This window comes from Dreissena polymorpha, chromosome 11, assembly GCF_020536995.1.
Source record: "Dreissena polymorpha isolate Duluth1 chromosome 11, UMN_Dpol_1.0, whole genome shotgun sequence".
NCBI lineage: Eukaryota > Metazoa > Mollusca > Bivalvia > Myida > Dreissenidae > Dreissena > Dreissena polymorpha.
In genome coordinates, this window is record NC_068365.1 from 39,515,366 (window position 1) to 39,534,004 (window position 18,639).

The 18,639-nt window shown below is 35.4% G+C and overlaps 1 protein-coding gene across 1 annotated transcript in view; it reads right to left on the bottom strand.

Moving 5' to 3' along the window:
* LOC127849774 (putative uncharacterized protein DDB_G0282499) overlaps positions 1–18,639 on the bottom strand; it is a 465,276-nt gene that overhangs the window by 69,799 nt on the left and 376,838 nt on the right. The gene's annotated exons all lie outside the window — the stretch shown is intronic.

The window sequence follows — 18,639 nt, forward strand, 5'->3', positions numbered from 1 at the left end:
TGTAACACAATTTGTAATCTGATGTTATATTTTGATGAATTGTGAACAAAATAATACATCGAAGAAACTAAGGCAATTATGTTGATTTTTTGTTTTGTTTTAATCTAACCTTAAATTATGATTTACTTAATTGTGAGTATTGCATTCATTTAATACATGAATACTGTTTTTAGACCAGAAATTTCTTTTTCTATTCAGTGACCATGGTAAACGCTGGACAATTTTCCATGTTATACCAGGCATCCATGGAATATTAAACATGGAAAAACCCTGGAACATTTTCCAGGGTTTTCCAGCCAGCATGGAAAAAATACCGTCCGAATACTCCATGTAATCTGGAAAACCCTGGAAATTAATCCATGGTTTTCCATGGTTTTCCAGATTACATGGAGTATTCGGACGGTATTTATTCCATGCTGGCTGGAAAACCCTGGAAATTGTTCCATGGTAATCATTCCAGGGAGCCTGGAAAACCATGGAAACTATTCCAGGCTATTTCCACATACCATGGACAATTTTCCACCCTTTTTTAAAAATATTGACGCTGGAAAAGGCTGGAAACTTAGTCCGAATACTCCAGCCTCATATTTTCCATGGATTTCCATGGAAAACCCTGGACAAAGTACACCCGGGCGTGTTGAACAGTTTCTTATCGAGGACCAAACAAAATATCTGACATCACATACCACATTAAATGTGTGTGCTTTGTGTATGTTAAGTTGTTATGCTAGGATATACATGTACACTATGAAATATTTCAGTGTAAACAACTACAGACATGATCAATTTGAAACCTTAATAATGATTAATGATTATTAATGATTTAATCCAACTAAGTGCAGGAACACTATATGATGTTATTACACCTTTCACTTGGCTTGTAGAGAGAGATTTTAAAAATAATTCAACTACATGTATGTAGGTCTATATCAATTATGCGACAATGAAGCATTTCCACTTTAGAAACCTGGGAAAAATATCTAGAACAGTCTTTTTAGTGGAACACATTTGGATTTCACATACGAAATATCAACGCTGTAGACATTGTGGTTTAACAGAAGAAGTTATTATGCTAAATAAATCCATACAAAAAATGTGATTCTTGGGGAATGGTCAAATTTTTGTACCAAGGGCTCCATTGAACATGAAGCCTTTAAATATTGAATCTAATTAGAATGGTCTGATTTAAATGAAAATTTACTTTCTGAGGGACTTACACATGCATCAAAATATGTATCTATTTGGTAAAGGGTTAATTGTATTCTACATGTACATTTATTTAGGGTGATTTCATTTGCAGTTGCATACATGCTATGCTTTTTTGTATGTGTTCAATGTTTTGTTTGCCTTATGTATTAATGAGTGACTCGGTATGGTTGAGGAAGATAATATTCCTAAGTTAAATGAAAATTCTTGCAGGCATGTTTATGTTACAAATAAGACACTTTAACCTAGAGCATGGATTTTGTTTGACACATTGTCTGGTAGTCAGGGAAATATAAAATATGAAGTGGCATTAAAATCTTTTATGAATGCAAAAATTACAGAAATGATATTAATTTCAGACAGAATACTCACACACACACAAGAACTCAGGCATAGACTTACAGTGTGACTAATATGTGCCCTACTTCAGGGGCCTAAACATGTCCCAGGGCTATATATAACAAGCGTATTTGCCTTATTACGCAATTAATTCAAATAAAGTGGACAAAAACACAAAACTTAACCAAATTTTCAAGTAAAAAGGGCCAATAATTCCGTCAAAATGCCAGTCAGAATTACATAACTTTGCCTGCACAGTCCCCTTATGATAGTTAGTAAGTGTTGCAAGTATGAAAGCAATAGCTTTGATACTTTAGGAAAAAAGTGGACCTAAACACAAAACTTAACCAAATTTTCAATTTTCTAAGTATAAAAAGGGCACATAATTCTGTCAAAATGCCAGTCAGAGTTACATAACTTTGCCTGCACAGTCCCCTTATAATAGTTAGTAAGTGTTGCAAGTATGAAAGCAATAGCTTTGATACTTAAGGAATAAAATGGACCTAAACACAAAACTTAACCAAAATGTTTAATTTTCTAAGTATAAAAAAGGAACATAATTCTGTCAAAATGCAAGATCTAACTTTGCCTGCCAAGTCCCCTCATGATAGTATGTAAGTGTACTAAGTTTGAATGCAATAGCAGTGATACTTTATGAGAAAAGTGTACCTAAACGCAAAACTTAACCGGACGCCGACGCCAAGGTGATGAAAATAGCTCATAATTTAAAAAAAATATATATGAGCTAAAAAGCAAAACGACCTAGGGTGAAACTAGTTGAGAGCTAAACAAACTACTCGAAACATACTCATTTTTGTTTAATGATCAAGTAAGTTTAAATATATAAAGTGTAGATTTTAAAAACACTCAATGATGTTATTATACAATATCAATATTTATTGCATGTATACACTCTTGATTTCTATAAACACGACACAATATGAGAAAACTCCCTGAGAAAACATAAAAGTTACAAATATTCAAATAAATTATGTCTTTCTATATAGAGAGTGTAAAGTTTTATTTCAATTAACGGCATGACCATACTTTCTTATATTTAAGTATGCATGGTTGGAAAGATGATGTCATAATCATTTGTAAAAACAACATTTTAAATCCTGTATGTGTTTTAACTCAAAATATTTATCTTTTGGTCATATTCTGTCTTTTATAGGGTAAACTCAGTTTTAATGTAGCATCATGTCAGTGTACTGGTCCAGAGATTTTTTTCCTTCTTTATAAAGTACCGGTAAACGGCACTTTCCCAATTACCAAAAAATTACAAATTTCCCCAATTGCTGGCCAAAAAAATTTCAATTTAAGTTTGTTTTTTTTGTTTTTTTTTTTGGAAAATGCAACATTTTGTTAGTTTCCCTGTGCAGCTTTATGGTTTGAACCTAGGTAAATATATTATTGACAGCTTGAAAACAATTAGTTATCAATTTTAAAGTATTTAGGAGCATAAAATAAAATACACCAATTTCCCAATTTGAGGGTTTCACGACTTGATTTTTCCCAATTTGAGGGTTTTCACGACTCAATTTTTCCTAATTGGACCGGTACGGGTACTTTTCCCAATTGGACAAAAAAAATAGCTGAGGTCATGTCAGATGTTATAGGACCCCAGAAAATGGCTTATTTATATGTTATTTTCTCGACCCCTTAAATGTCTACGTCGGATGTGATTTCTCAGTCTTTGGGAAAATGTGAGCCTGTCGGTCCAAAAGGTGAATTTCTTGTCAGCCAAGGTTTAGCAATCATCAGTTTGCATCATATACTATTTTTCTACAATAGATAATCAACTGCTCCAATTGAGCTGACAATTGTTTGTTTGTTTGATTTGAATGAAATGAATCATGTTATCAAAACATTTAAGGGCCCTTAATTTTACATATACTGACCGCATACATCACAGTCAAATCAGAGCTTGTAAAATCACAGTACAAAGAATTTTCATATGTAACTAAGCTGATAAATTAAATCCCATATTGTAGTTATCTTAGTTTGAGATAAATATTTAACATCAACAATCTGAACTAATATGTTTCTACGATTATGAGGACGATAACCCAAAATGTCCTGTGGATGTTCGAACAGTTAACCTGTTTATTCATGTCAGGTGGTTTTACGACGAGATCATTAATAAAGGTGAAGTGAATGTAAGATAATTTAAATAGTATCAGACTTTATCAATTGGTTTTCCATTAATAGAACATGGGGTGATTAAACTTTTTGTACTTTGCCATTACATATGATATACAGATAAAGGTTGCACAATTTTTGTACAAAAGCAGTTAATATTGTTGTACATGTGTATCAAAGCTTTGGGTTGATTTGTATGACACACTGGGCACACTGACCCCTATACTAAAACAAAACACACTTAGTAATTCTTACAAATTCAATTATATCGTCAAAATATTGACTGAAACATGACCGCAATATTTTTTGCTCATGTTCATGTTTAGCGGTAAACATACTATTATGTTTGTTTTATGTTTTGCTGAATAAAACACACTGCATTTATCATTTAACAATACTTTGTGGTGAAAATAGTAATGCAATTTCATTGACAGGAATGTATGTGTGAATAACGACTTAGCTAAATGAAGTCCCGTACGTGAGCATACGATTATAAAGTTAAGTTCTGTAATGTTTTAATTGAAATCCAGTTTTGTACATCATGTTGTTCTGAAGGGTGATTATAAAGGACACAGGCCATTCCCGGCTGCGAAAGCTTGTCAGAAAATGTATTTATGTATTTTTTTTAGAGGACAAAGTGACCTTGACCTTTGACCTAGTGACCCAAAATGGGTGTGGCGTGTAAAACACATCAAGGTACATCTTCATATGATTTTTTTCAAAGTTGAAGGTGGAAGCACTGTGATGTTAGAGGCAAAGTTAAAGTTTTATATTACAGGTCTCAGTGACCTTTACCTTTGACCATATATAGAGACCAACAAATGGATGTGGCGTTTAGACTGTCATCAAGGTGCATGTACATATGAAGTTTCAAAGTTGTAGGTGGAAACACTATGATATTAGAGGCAAAGTTAAAGTTATATATTAGAGGTCACAGGGACCTTGACCTTTGACCTAGTGACCCAAAATGAGTATGGCGTGTAGAAGTCATCAAGGTGCATGTACATATGAAGTTTCAAAGTTGTAGGTGGAAGCACTATGTTGGTAGAGGCAAAGTTAAAGTTTTATATTAGAGGTCACAGTGTGGCTTTAGCACGACGTCAGGACGGCGGATGACGAGGAGGCCATGACTATTTTCTCCGAAAATAGCCAAGTTAAAAATTGAGGGGGTCGAGGGTTGAGAGGAGTTTATATTGTGGGGGGTTGTTATTTATTAGATGATTTTTCAAAAATAACAAAAAAGGAAAAAATGGGGGGGGAGGGGATTCGGGGGGGGGGGGGGGGGGGGGGGGGGGCGTGGAGGATGGTTTTGGCGGAGTCTATTGTGGTATGTCAGGTAAGTGTAGTTTTGTCATGGTATGAATCAAGGCTGATCATAAATAAAGAAAGTATGGTAATTTTAGTAAAATTTAATACATTAACCTTGAGAGTCAATGTCATTCAAAGGTCAAGGTCGAATTCAATTTGCCAGGTACAGAACCCTCATGATACTAAGAAAGTACTTGAAGTTTAAAAGCAAAAGCCTTGATGCTTGAGAAGTAAAGTGGATCTAAACTCAAAATTTAAGCAAATATTCAAAGTTACTAAGTCAAAAAAGGGCAATAATTATTTCAAAATGCCTGTCAGAGTTACATAACTTTGCCTGCACAGTCCGCTTATGATAGTTAGTAAGTGTATAATAAATTGGATCTAACCACAAAACTTAACCGAATGCATGAAAACTATAGGGTCACATATTCCTGGTAATTGATGACGTTGGCTTGTAAAATACTCAACTCCTTTTAGGTAATGGTCATAATTAGTGTATGACCCATATGATGAAAGGAGCTTCCAAAATTCTGTCCTAAACTTTCAGCTAAAAGAGTTAGCTTGTAGACGATCATAACAAACATAAACTTTAAGTTTATTAGTTTGTGTTTCAAAACATTTGTAAAATAATTATGAGCTATGAGACATTTGCCCTGCCTTTAATGAAACTTCACCAGGACACTGCTTAGGAAATGCATAATCCTGTCATCCTGTTTTATATGAAAATACTTCTCATTCAATTTGTATGAACTGTCACAGCTTTCATTATTTCCGTTGTAGTTAACAGTCTTATAGTGCGATGATTTTTTTGTGCTTAGCCTTTTTGATGTTTAAAATGTTGAGCCACATATGTTATTTATCCATAGGAGTGGAAAGGTTGCTGTTCATCAAATGGCCTAGGTTCTTATACCTGAGCAGAGTTACTTTTAGTTTTTCGTTCACATAATTTAGCTGTTAATATATATAATGAAATACAATTTTTTTTATAATTAAATATAAACAACAAAAGCTATACAGTGATGGGTACTAAAGCCTTTGAAAATAACTTGTCCATTTGTGCTGAAAAATACTTCAAAATTGGTAAAACAAGACAGTGTTTTCAGTATTATATTCACTAAAGTTGAACTTACATAGCTGGATGGAAGATGAACAAGATGTTGAGATCTTCAAAAAAAAATTCAATTTGGAATTTTAAGGTCTTACTTTGGGAAAACATACTTTGTTTGCAAGTATCTTTAGTAACTTTCCGAGACATTGCAGGATCTAGTTCAGCGGACATTCAGACTGACGAACATGAAGAGGGACATACATACATAAAGATCGGTAGGGTAAACCTATAGTCTCCGTATGTAAAACTAGTAGCAAAATAAACATATATATGAAACTGTTAAAAGTTCTAAACATTGAGGGCCTAACTTCAGTTGTTGTTTTTTTCTATTTCATGAAGATTGGTTTAAATATTGCCCTTAGATAGCAAAATAATGCCAGGTCTAAGCATAAGAACAAAATTGTTAAGGTTTTATTAACTGGTTCTCAATCATAACACAAATACAGGGTTTTTCTTTGCTTTGGTAAATTATATATTTTATATCATCAGCAATCAGAAAATTAATATTTCTTTTGTACCTAATGATAAAATATGACATTTCTGCAGTGATATAACAGCAGTGAAAATAAACAAACTGTTATTTTCACCGGTGAAAATAACACATTTTCGAAACTAGGGATTATCATATCAAGATTTACTTCAAGATTTATATATATTTTTTATGATCTCGAGTGTATTAAAAAACGATATTCCATCGAATCAAACAAATGTTCTTTTTATTTTATGCTTTTTTCACTGTTTATTTACATTTTAAAGAGTTTAACTGGAGAATTTCGCTGGAATAGAGACCTCATTTCGTTGAAAAAATGACATCATTTTGTTCATTGAATTGTATTGAGGCACGCCACAGGAGAAAAGGGTAACTTTTCAGCGAAAGGGAAACAGCTGTTAATTATTTTCTTGAAAAAGGGGCATAAAAGAAGCAGAAGATTTGTGCCACTCGTGAAAATATAGTTTCTTTGATCACTTGTGAAATAAGAGACTATCTTACACTGACATGAACTAATATCCTCTATGTTTCAGTTGCCAAAGCAACAAGTAAACATATTGATTATTTTTCTTTTCTCATTCAATACTTATGATCAAGAGTCATTCAATTGTAAAGTGTTTAACGGGAAATTTCAAGGTAATAATGACAGCAAATGAACCTTAAACAAGGGCTGTTTGTAAAACATGCATGCCCCCCATATGGGCTGTCAGTTGTAGTGGCAGCCATCGTGTGAATACGTTTTTTGTCACTGTGACCTTGACCTTTGACCTAATGTTAGATATCATCCGGAAACCATTGTACTCTTCCGAGTCACTGTGAGCTTGACCTTTGACCTAGTGACCTGAAAATCAATAGGGGTCATCTGCCAGTCATGATCAATGTACCTATGAAGTTTCATGATCCTAGGCGTAAGCATTCTTGAGTTATCATCCGAAAACAATTTTACTATTTCGGGTCACTGTGACCTTGACCTTTGACCTAGTGACCTCAAAATCAATAGGGGTCATCTGCGAGTCATGATCAACCTACCCATGAAGTGTCATGATCCTAGGCGTATGCGTTCTTGAGTTATCATCCGGAAACCATTTTACTATTTCGGGTCACCGTGACCTTGACCTTTGACCTAGTGACCTGAAAATCAATAGGGGTCATCTGCGAGTCATGATCAATCTACCCATGAAGTTTCATGATCCTAGGCGTATGCGTTCTTGAGTTATCATCCGGAAACCATTTTACTATTTCGGGTCACCGTGACCTTGACCTTTGACCTAGTGACCTCAAAATCAATAGGGGTCATGTGCGAGTCATGATCAATGTACCTATGAAGTTTCATGATCCTAGGCCCAAGCGTTCTTGAGTTATCATCTGACAACCACCAGGTGGACGGACCGACAGACCGACAGACCAACCGACCGACATGAGCAAAGCAATATACCCCCTCTTCTTCGAAGGGGGGCATAAAAAATTAGGGGGAGGGGTGGGGGGGTGGTAGGGGGGTGAGAAGGGGTATAATGTGGGGTTTGGTAATTTATTAGATGTTTGAAACAAAAAAAATTGGGGGTGGGGGGGTGAGAGGGGGTATAATGTGCGGTGTGGTAATTTATTAGATGTTTAAAAAAAAAAAAATTGGTGGGGGTGGGGGGTAGGGGGGGGTAGGGGGGGAGTGAGAGGGCATAATGTGGGGTGTGGTAATTTGTTAGATGTTAAAAAAAATTAGGGGGGGAGGGGGGGGTTGGGGGAGTTGGGGGGTAGGGGGAGTGAGAGGGGGGTTATAATGTGGGGTGCGGTTATTAATTAGATGTTTAAAAAAAAAAAATTGGAGGGGGTGTGGGGGGGTAGGGGGGTGAGGGGTGAGAGGGGTGTATTATGTGGGTGTGGTAATTTATTAGATGTTTAAAAATGTTGGTTTTTTTGGGGGGGGGAGGGGTGGGGGGGAAGGGGGGTGGGGGGGTGAGAGGGGGGTATAATGTGGGGTGTGGTAATGAATAAGTTGTTTAAAAAAATATATAAAAAAAGTGGGGGGGGTGGGGAGTAGGAGGGGTGGGGGTGAGAGGGGGGCATAATGTGGGTGTGGTAATTTATTAGATGTTTAAAAAATATAAAAAAAATTTGGGGGGGGGAGTTAGAGGGGTGGTGAGAGGGGGGTATAATGTGGGGTGTGGTAATTTTTTAGATGTTTAAAAAATAAAAAATAAATGAGGGGGGGGGGTAGGGGGGGTGGGGGTGAGAGAGGGGTATAATGTGGGGTTGTGGTAATTTATAAGATGTTAAAAAAATTGTGGGGTGGGGGGTAGGGGGGTAGGGGGGAGTGAGAGGGGGTTATAATGTTGGGTGTGGTTATTTATAAGATGTTTAAAAAAAATTGAGGGGGGTGGGGGGGGTAGGGGGGGTAGGGGGTGAGAGGGGGTATAATGTGGGGTGTGGTAATTTATAAGATGTTTAAAAAATGGAGGGGTGGGGGGATAGGGGGGTGGGGGTGAGAGGGATGTATAATGTGGGGTGTGGTAATTTATTAGATGCTGTTTAAAAAAATGGGGGGGTGAGGTTGGGGGGGGGGAATATAGGTTGGGGTGATGTTGGAAAACAAGTATGCAAAATATAAAAGCAATATGTCAAGGGACAATGAAAAAAAAATGATCTCACACTGACATGAACAAATATCTTCTATTTATTAAACATGAAATTTAAACTTATTGCAAATGTTTCCCCTGTATATGAGAAAGATATAATAGTGTATATCTCCCCTGTCCTGCTTATATTTATATTAATCAACAAAATTAAACATTTACACAATATTTATAATACAAAATATACAAAAAAATCTCATATTCTGATAATATTTTTACTGATCCACTTTATTTTACTCAAATGATGATGTTTCATTGGACTGATAATTATAGATTTAGGATTACAGACCAGTTGCTTCAGTTATATTGTTCATAGTTCGCCCTGTTGGCTGCGTATGCGTTCTTAAGTTATCATCCAAAAACTATTTTACTATTTCAGGTCACCGTGACCTTGACCTTTGACCTAGTGACCTCAAAATCAATAGGGGTCATCTGCCAGTCATGATCAATGTACCTATGAAGTTTCATGATCCTAGGACCAAGCGTTCTTGAGTTATCATCCGGAAACCACCTGGAGGACGGACAGACCACCCGACAGACCTACATGTGCAAAGCAATATAACCCCTCTTCTTCGAAGGGGGGCATAAAAACATCATTTCACAGAAAAATAGTTCAGTCATCAATACTTCTCGCATTTTTTTCGCTGTTTGAAATGATGAGTTTCAACATTAAAATATATCTCCCTATATAAGCATATAAAATAATTCTTAATTTAAAGACCCGTTAGTGGGTTTGAAAATGAACATGAACTTTGAATTAACGACTCTTTCTTTGGATTTACATCGTGATGAGTATAGGTTTAAAAGCCTAACTTTTTGTAAATAATATTTTTTTAATCATATTGTAATAATAACTAAACAACTGAAGAGTTACATACCTGTGTTGATCTGATACACACTGAGGGCAGCACAGCTGTTTGTGCAGGTTGCAGAATTGGTCAATTTTATGGTCCTTATGAACATCACAAGTTTGTAGAAAATCCATCACATTTTTTGAAACGGGCCATTTATCTATTTCGAACTTTCCAAATGTAGTATGTTTAGACAAGACTTTACCATGTGGATCAATACAGTTTCCACAATAAAACCGTTCACACTGTTTACAATAGAAATCAGCACTTTTCGCAACATTATTCCGGTCTTCACAGGCATTACAAATATAGTCCTTCACTTCATGCGAACCCAGCTCAACTGAAGACTGAGAACTTGTTGCCATTTTATAAATTAACTGGTTTTAACAAAGTCACTTTCTGACACTATAATTACAAACAAACCTGCATCAGTATAGAAACATAATATACATACATATATATTATATACTATTACATTTAATCAACATTTAACACTTTTAACATGACTCAGAAAATTGCATGTGAACTTGTAAAACATTGTTTAACGTTTAATCTGAAAAGCTCTTTGCGGCACAGTTTTGTGGGACAAGCGACCAGCCTCACTACGTCACAATGTAAACTGTCACATGAGAACATGTACAGTGAGTGTCACTTTACTTTAAACCTACTGGAATGAAATTGTAAGAAGTGCATTGCATTAACTGCTAATTTAAACTGCCTTAAAGCATAGAAGTCTACAATGAAGATAGTTTCGAAACATAAAGTACAAATTACTGTCAGGTTAAAAAGAATGGTACATTTATTTAAAACTAGTTCCAGATTGGCTATGTTATGACGTTTGAACTTGAATTGTGACTTTGACATGGGTCTTTGTAAAGAATACTTGTTAAACAATACAATATAGTCACTACTTATACAGAATGTAAAATTCTGCCTCATATGCTAGCCAAACTTACTTAAAGGGACATTTTCACGTTCGGTAAATTGACACAATTAAACAAAAATGTTTTAGTTTTGCAAATTTTGGTTGTAGTTATGATATGTATGAGGAATCAGCAATACTGAACATTTACCGTGCTCTAAAATATCCAATATATGCATCCTTTGACAATTTAAAAATGTGAACATTATCAAGCGTTGCAACGCAAAACAATTGAATAATTTGTAGAGTTCTGCTGCTGTCGTTATATTTTGTGAAACTACGAGGATTGCTAATATAAAGTTTAAAATATAACAACCATAGCATTAGAACGGATGGCAGAGTGGGCAAAGCTATAAACTTTTACTCCAGGGGTCAGTGATTCGAGCCCTGGAGTTGAGCGTTACTTTTTTTATTTCTTTAATTTTTTTCTAGTTTTTTTACTAGAGCTTTTTAGATCCAATGTATATATTTATCAATATAAAGCATTTAATGACAAATTTCAATACATTTGAGAAGGTCTCTTTAAAGAAAAACGTTTTATGGATTGGTTTCATATATTTTACATATGACCTTGAACAGTGACCTTTACCTTGGACCTAGGGGCCTGGTTCATGCACTTTATACTCTTTCAAACCATGCTTGTTTATTCCACCCAATAATAAGAAAATATAATTGCTGTGGAGAAAGTGTTTTCATTTTGTCTAGTACAATGACCTTGACTTTTGACCTAGGGCAGAGTTCATATGAAATGTTGGTGTACCCATGACTGGGGTCAACGATTTTCAGAGATGTTGTCTGCAAAAATGGGGATCCCAAGCAAATGTCGAGATCTGTGAGCACTGTCTATTAATGTTTTAGAGATAACAAAATATGTGTTTGTCAGAAACACAATGCCCCCTACGGCGCCACTTTATAGCAATATATTTGATTTGGCCTTGAAGATGACCTTGAACTTGACTTTCACCAATCAAAATGTGCAGCTCTATGAGATACACATGCATACCAAATATCAAGTTGCTATCTTCAATATTGCAAAAGTTGTCGGCAATGTTAAAGTTTTCGGACAGACTGACAGACAGACATACTGACTGACGGGCAATTAACTGCTATATGCCACCCTACCGTGGGCATAAAAAGTTAGTACAAATAACATCTCTCTTTTTAGACTTGTTGAAAGTATAGCAAGTATGATGACAATTGCTTTATTTAAACCATTAAAGATAAATTTAAATTATATGCAATCATCAACACATGAATATGCCGTCAGACTATCAAATTCTTATAAGGCAAGGAATACAATATCCTGATACAAATTTAATTTACAAAACAATTAAATATTAATATCATATAAACATTCTAAAATACACAGTATGATAATTGATTAATAGATCTAAAAAAAATAACAAGGGCTGTTTGTAAAACATGCATGCCCCCCAAATGGGCTGCCAGTTGTAACGACAGCCATTGTGTGAATACGCTAGAAACCATTTAACTGCTTCAGGTCAGTGACCTTGACCTTTGACCTAGTCACCTGAAAATCAAAAGGGGTCATCTGCCAGTCATGATCAATGTACCTATGAAGTTTTATGATCCTAGGCCTAAGCATTCTTGAGTTATCATCCAGAAACCATTTTACTGTTTCGAGTCACTGTGACCTTGACCTTTGACCTAGTGACCTGAAAATCGATATGGGTCATATACCAGTGATGATCAATGTACCTATGAAGTTTCATGATTCTAGGCCTAAGCGTTCTTGAGTTATCATCTGGAAACCATTTGGTGGACGGACGGATGGACCGACCGACCAACATGTGCAAAACAATATAACCCCTCTTCTTCGAAGGGGGCGCATAAATAGCAGAGAAATATTGAACTCATTAATTAATTAGCCATACAGACGGCTATGTTGATTAACATTTCGGTGCGTTGTAACCCTAAGAGCTCACTTTGGTGTGAACCAGGTTTTGACCAAAACTTAGGTATACACACTGCCGTGTGTTTGATATGTAAGGTTACTATATACACACTGCCGTGCGTTTGATATGTTAGTTTACTATATACACACTGCTGTGTGTTTGATATGTTAGGTTACTATATACACACTGCTGTGCGTTTGATATGTTAGGTTACTATATACAAACTGCCGTGCGTTTGATATGTTAGGTTACTATATACACATTGCAGTGTGTTTGATATGTTATGTTACTATATACACACTGCTGTGTGTTTGATTTGTTAGGTTACTATATACACACTGCCGTGCGTTTGATATGTTAGGTTACTATATACACATTGCCGTGCGTTTGATATGTTAGGTTACTATATACACACTGCAGTGCGTTTGATATGTTAGGTTACTATATACACACTGCCGTGTGTTTGATATGTTAGGTTACTATATACACACTGCCGTGTGTTTGATATGTTAGGTTACTATATACACACTGCCGTGTGTTTGATATGTTAGGTTAGTATATACTCACTGCATTGCGTTTGATATGTTAGGTTACTATATACACACTGCCGTGTGTTTGATATGTTAGGTTACTATATACACACTGCCGTGTGTTTGATATGTTAGGTTACTATATACACACTGCCGTGTGTTTGATATGTTAGGTTACTATATACACACTGCAGTGTGTTTGATATGTTAGGTTAGTATATACTCACTGCATTGCGTTTGATATGTTAGGTTACTATATACACACTGCCATACGTTTCATTTGTTAGGTTACTATATACACACTGCCATGGGTTTGATATGTTTTTGTTTTGATATGTATTTGTTGCGATAATAGAAGTGGTTTGAAGTGGTACCCAATCTTAACATCATACAGTTCAAACGACTTGGTCGTAACGTGTGCAGAAAAATGAAAGCCACCGTTGTAACAGCTATGTATAGAGCTTTTCACAAGCGGAATCAACAAAATGTACCTCTCCAAATAGGGCTCTATGCCCCTCCATCCAAAGATTAGTTTATGAGGTCAACATGAAGTTACAGTTCTTTTGAGATGAGAAACAAAGTAGTCTATAATGTGATAAAGCTGAAACACTATTTTGTTCTGAACAGCAAGGAATAAACTCTGTGCCTTATTAAACCCCCGTCATGTGGCTGGCTATTAATTATTTTATTCTGGGGGGAGCCCTTCAGATTCCCATACATTGATGTTTGATAGTGACTGGGTTTGTTAACATAACAATGTTGGTTCGTGTTCTGAAAATTCTGGAAAAGATATGTAGTTTAGTCTTATTCTTCATTTATTTAACTTCATTTTTTATCAGGAAACATAAACATATTAAATCTTAACCCTTGCATTTGTAAAGGGAGATGTATTAAATGTTTTGCTATTTATTTCAATACTACGCTATAGTGACCTTCATATGCAGAAAAGCATATTGCTTTTAATAATTTTGAACACTCATTGACCTCTCATTAAAAAAAACTTGACTTTTATTGATGGACATTGTTCCTTGGTTTTACACTCTGTATTAGTCTTATTTCTGTCATTTTTAAATCCATCCTTGCTTTAATAACAAGGTTATAATCCAGACAATACCTTGACTTCAACCTTTCAAAGGGCATTGGTTTATGTGCAAGTCGCTCTGTCTAACAACACTGGTAAATCATGCAAACTAATTTGAGAATATACATGTATTAAGGCTGCATAAACTGTTGCTGCAAACAAAGTGATATGTGTAGATTAAATCCATTTGACCTTTGACCTTGAACTTTGGTTTTGGACATAGGGACCTGTTATTTGCAAGTCACACAGATATTTTTAGAAACATTCATGCTTGATAAAATATAGCAAACACTTATCCAACAGTCCACGCGCCCATTTATAATATTCTAGCCAGAGCAGCCTGATACTAAGCCCTGTTTCCAAACGCCATATACAAATCTTTATCCCTTTTCACACAGCATGGCTCATTTAAGTAAATGTGAATAGTTTTATTCTGAGTAAAATTAAAAGTGAATTATTAAATAAAGCTATCACAGTTTAATTTGAAAATATGTATGACAAACAATGTGTTTGTGAAACACTATGTCCCCATATATTTGACCTTTGATCTTGAAGAATGGCCTTTACCTTTCATCAGTCAAATTGTGCAGCTCCATGAGATACACATGCATGCCAAATATCAAGTTGCTATCTTCAATATTGCAAAAGTTATGACCAATATTAAAGTTTTGGGATGACAGCGTGACAAAATGACAGAGTGACAGAATGACAGACAGACAGGCCATTAACAATATACTCCGATCATTCGATCCGGGGACATAACAACTACAAAGGGCAATAACTCTTAAAAAAGTGCAGGGTTATGGTTCTTGTGCATTGCACATCTTCCCATTAATTTTTACACAACCATGAAGTTTCATGTTTAAATCTTGTAGCATATATGAGATATAGCCCTGAAAAGTTATATCATACCAAAACAACAAACACTTTTCACTATCAATAGACCATCTGTCTATAATCTTCCGTGTTGAGAAGAACACTCACTGTTCTCAAGCAGTGGTTGAAGTGTGTGGTTATGACTTGGTATTAAAAACTTCCTTCTGCAGTATTTAGAGGGCGAATATTTAATTACACAAATGTAATATGACCATACAAATTGTTCAATTAAAACTTTCAATAGCATTTGCATCGTCTGTGATCTAAACTTCGAAATGGTGTTGTTAAGTCTGAGAAAACATCACACACTTAATAATGTAGTCAGTGACCCAGCGTTTATCCAGACACGTCCGTTCTGGTAGAAATTTTCTAAGAAATAAATCTTCCGGATTATTGAACCAGTGCCGTTTCAAGAGTTTAATATTTACCTTATGACATTAACCTTATGTTTATGTACATTTACATACTTATTTCGCATCAAAAATGATATTTTTTTGTTACGCAGACATTTATTTTGTTGAAAACTAGAGCTTTGTCACAGACGTGACGTATTCCCCCACGTGCCGCATTGACACAGGTTATTTTGCATGCTGTCTTCACAAAACAAGAGAAACTAATTTATGGCGATTTTTAAGAATTATTATGCCATTATCATTTATAGCCATTTTGACGTTTGAACTCTTGAATTCTTTCACATGACACACAGTCCAATGATTGTGAACAAAATTAATGTACAGAGTCATTTTAAAATCTCACAATGAAGGACATTATATAGTTATGGCACAGACAAGCTCATTTATGGCCATTTTTTACCTTTGAACTCAAAGTATGACCTTGACCTTTGGAGATATCAACATACTTTTTTCACACGCCACAAGAGATCAAAAGATTTTAAAATTTCACAATAAACGACATAGGTATGGCCCCGACAAGCTCATTTAAGGCCATTTTTTTTTACATTTGAACTCAAAGTGTGACCTTACCCTTGGAGATATCGACGTAATTCTTTCGCGCGACACACCATACAATGATGGTGAACAAATGTGCCAAATGATTTTAAATTCTCAAAATGAACAACATAGTTATGGCCCGGACAAGCTCATTTATTGCCATTCTTGACCTTTGTACTTTAAGTGTGACTTTGACCTTGGAGATATCGTTGTAATTCTTTTGCGCAACACACCATCCAATGATGGTGAACAAATGTGTCAATTAATTTAAAAAATCTCACAATGAATGACATTAGAGTTATGGCCCGGACAAGCATTTGACCTTTGAACTCCAAGTGTGACCTTGGCCTTTGAGATATCAACATACTTTTTTCACACGCCACAAGTACCAAGTCATTTTAAAATCTAACGATAAATAACACAGTTATGGTCCGGACAAACTTTCAGTTTAAAACACACTAAGTGACCCCAGGACCTAGTTTTTGACCTGGCATGACCCATATTCAAACTTAACCTTCACATCATCTAGATACAACTTCTGACCAAGTTTGGTGAAGATCGGATGAAATTTCGGGACAGACCGACCGACGGACGGATAGACCGACAAAGTGACTCCTATATAGCCCCCATTACCAATGGTAATTGGCGTATAATAAAATGTTTGTTAAACAATATATACAAAAACGTGTAACCAAAATTTAGAACATGTACATGTACACACATCAAGGGTGTTGAAGGCAAATGACAATAAAATATAAAACTGCAATATAATTAAAATAGCGACACGTAATGTTCGATGCGTTTTAATCGGATTGCTTAAATAATCCTAGCACAACTTTTCACGCACGATGACGGTACCATTGTAATCAGCGTCTTAATTGGTCGTGTGTTCAGCTCATTAAAGACCTTTAAGAATATCATTGTATCATTTAAGATGCATTGTGTAATGCCGACATCAATCTACGTTTTAAGTCGGAGTCGAATCATGTTTAGTCACGCCTATTAGCTTAAGCGCCTAAACACAATAATATTTCACGCCTCGGTGAATGTGCTTTTGTTTAAACGATGGGATGGCATTTAAGCCTAAAACTACAATACTTCGAGCCTCGGTGATTGCGCTTTTGTTTATACAGCGGGTGGGCGATTTAGCCCCCATGTTGGGAATCATCCCTATTAACGAGACATAATTACAGCTAAATACACAGATCGGTGTCGCGAAGTCCCAAGATTCCGGACTTAACGGGGCAAAATACTGCATAATAAATCTGTTCCCCTTGACTTTCGTCCGCATCACAAGATTTCCGGACTATCGAGATCCGGATAAATGCCGGGTGACTGTATTTATATTAAGGTTCATGGGGGGGATAAAATTCATTAAAACTTCGCTTTGGTTTTTCTTCATTGAATGTGGTACAATATGGTCAAACTATATATCATTTTAAAGCTAAAGACGGATAGAATAACATAAACACATTTTTGACATTCAATATTTGTGTGCTTTATTCGTATTTTGGTTAAAAACCAATACTTTTTTACACTAATTTACAAAATCTCAATCTAAAGTTAGGAATGATATGCACTACCTTAAGTTGAATAAATACAAAGCTATATACATATACAAGGTCAAGTTAGCAACATTTCACAGAAAATTATTGTCATAAAACAACAAATGAGTTTTTATTCAACTGCCTTTTTTGGATAAATATCCTAAACATAGTTCTAAAAATAACTAAAACGTAACTACTTTTTAACAATCCAGGTATGGTGGATAATAAGAGTCACAATTCTATTTCAAAGGCTTAACAATTTTGTTATTTACCTCTCAACCAAATTGCAAATTTTAAACCATCTCAAATTGAAATAGATTGCAGACGACATATAAAATTGTAAAGGAATATAAAGAAATTGGCAAAACGATTGATTTTATATTTCGATTCCTTCTACCCATTTGAAAGCGTGGCCATCGCTGTGATCCGTAGAAAAACGTGCAAAACAAATCGGTCGAAACCACGTGCAGTGGTGAGAAAACCGGGTATGTGTATACACATACCTGAGATAACACATGCTTATTTTAACAGTTTGGTGGCAACTTGTAAAACAACTATTAACATTAATCAGCAAGAGATCGCACTAAATAACAGAAATGACCGCGTAGAGATATCATCACTTACCCTATTTGAAATAGTTTCCAGCTGAAAATTGTCCCCCACACGTCTTTTTAGTTAATTTGTATTGTTTTTCTGGAGCCGAAGTGCATCTCACAGAATATCCAACCAACTTCCGTTGTTTTCAC